The following is a 1868-nucleotide window of genomic DNA, read 5'->3' as shown; positions in this document are numbered from 1 at the left end:
GTGGCTTACAGACTTCTGAAAAAGAGGTTCTAAAATAATGTTCCAAGTATTCGTAACCCTAAATAGCTTTGGTCTTGCTGGTCTAAGCCAGAAACTGGGTTTTCCCATAGGGAGTTCAACTCCTGCTCAGCCTTTTCTGCTTTCCCTGAGCCTTGGTCCCTTGGATAGCGTGACCTGGATGCCCCTCTTGGTCCCAGCCAGTCCCATTCCTAGGACCTGGCCCAGAGCCCCGACGTGCCCGCCGGGTGTGGCTCTCATGGGCACGCCCTACCCAACTCCTGATAGTCGCCCCGATAGGTCAGTGTCATGTGGCCACAGTAGAGGCACCTTGATCCCCTAGCCAGCACCTCGACCTGCAAAACATCTTTCACCTGCTCCATTTTGCTTTCAGCCGGAGGAGATATCGGGCCTCGGACTTTTCCCTCAAATCTATCGACGACTCACTGTCCCCCTCAGTGAGGAAATAACAGAGTTAAAGTGCCTTGCGTAGCGCGTGCCATGGAAGTGTCACTTAAATAAAAGTACATCCCTGCCGTGCCTGAGCGAGGACGTTGCCTGGTGGTGGCTGCTTCTCTAAAAAAGTGACCCAGAAATGTGCCCTTCCCTCGATGGAACACGTTTCAGAAGCATCCGTGTTTCCTTATCCGTGATTTATGATCGTGTGTGATTTATGATAGTTTTACTCCTGGCTTTCAAACTGTTCTGAGGTTGTATTCGACATGAAAACCAAATATCAAGTAGGATGAAACTTGAAACTAATGGGAAATTGAGTAGAAAAAAATCATATGCTACGAGGCACCGAAGGAGAGCAAGTGCAGATTCCATCAAGTGCGCCGGGCGCTGACTGGATCCGCAAGTCTGGAGGCGCCCGATGTCCCCTCCATGGACAGTCAGAGGCTTTTGCTGGACAGTCTGTTCCTATGAATCCTTCAGAAATGAAGGCTTTCGAACATTGCAAGTCTTGCCACTGCCATTTTTACAGGAAGCTTACAAACTAGAGTGGGGTTTGATGAAGCCTATTCGAGGAGACAATGACAAAGCGTCGTTAAAAATAACAAAAACGGAGCCACTTTAAAATGGAGCCAGAGCTGCCACGCCAGAGGAGCCGCCTCGAGTGTCTTATCCCTCAAACCTCTGGAAAGTTAAGACAGGGGAAAATAAACTTTTGGACGGGGCCTAAAGCAACATTGTTTTCCAAAGAACTATCTGTAAAGATAACAAGAACGTAGTTATTATGACTACGATCTGAAGATTTTTAACAAATCATTCAGAATTAGCATCCCTATGTTATCTGCACCAACAGAAAGGCCTTCCTTCTACCGATGTGATCGTTCCCCTTCCCCAGCTCATAAATGCCCATTGCTTTTGTCTCCTAATGGAGACATTACTTGGCCTTCTGCTTGAATCAATGTTTCCCAAATAGCTATTCCTTCTTTTTGTAATCTCAAATAAACGCTTGTTGCCTCTCACTTTGAAAGTCCTCTTGATTTTTAGGTTAACAGAGTCGATACGATCGCATGTCTTTGGCATAATTTAGTCCGGATTCATTCATCTGCTTGACTACTGGGATGGCCAAGTGTCAACTCCCCGTAGCCATGAGATTTCTCCCGCAGTGAGGTGGTTAAAGCACCCTCGTGAGTTTCAACATCACCACATCACTCTAGGTTTGTCAATTGTATCTAAGAGGGACATACAAAGTCCTTCCACCCCTGCGGAGGATGAGAACTGAGCTACGCCTGAAGGCTGGGCTTAAGCAATAAGGAATGAAAACAGAAAGAGTTCCTATTACAAAGGAGGAAGTCACTGCTCCAGGGAAGTGAGACAGACAAAGGCGGTGTTATCTCCGTGGTGATAAAGAGCAGGCAGTC

At 47.1% G+C, this 1868-nt stretch overlaps 1 protein-coding gene across 1 annotated transcript in view; it reads left to right on the top strand.

Moving 5' to 3' along the window:
• LOC102879717 (serpin A11) overlaps positions 1-1868 on the top strand; it is a 37894-nt gene that overhangs the window by 23561 nt on the left and 12465 nt on the right. The gene's annotated exons all lie outside the window — the stretch shown is intronic.

This window comes from Pteropus alecto, unplaced genomic scaffold (assembly GCF_000325575.1).
Source record: "Pteropus alecto unplaced genomic scaffold, ASM32557v1 scaffold8, whole genome shotgun sequence".
Classification (NCBI taxonomy): Eukaryota; Metazoa; Chordata; class Mammalia; order Chiroptera; family Pteropodidae; genus Pteropus; species Pteropus alecto.
Note: the sequence above shows the minus strand (reverse complement) of the source record. Positions and strands in the feature narration are given on the sequence as shown.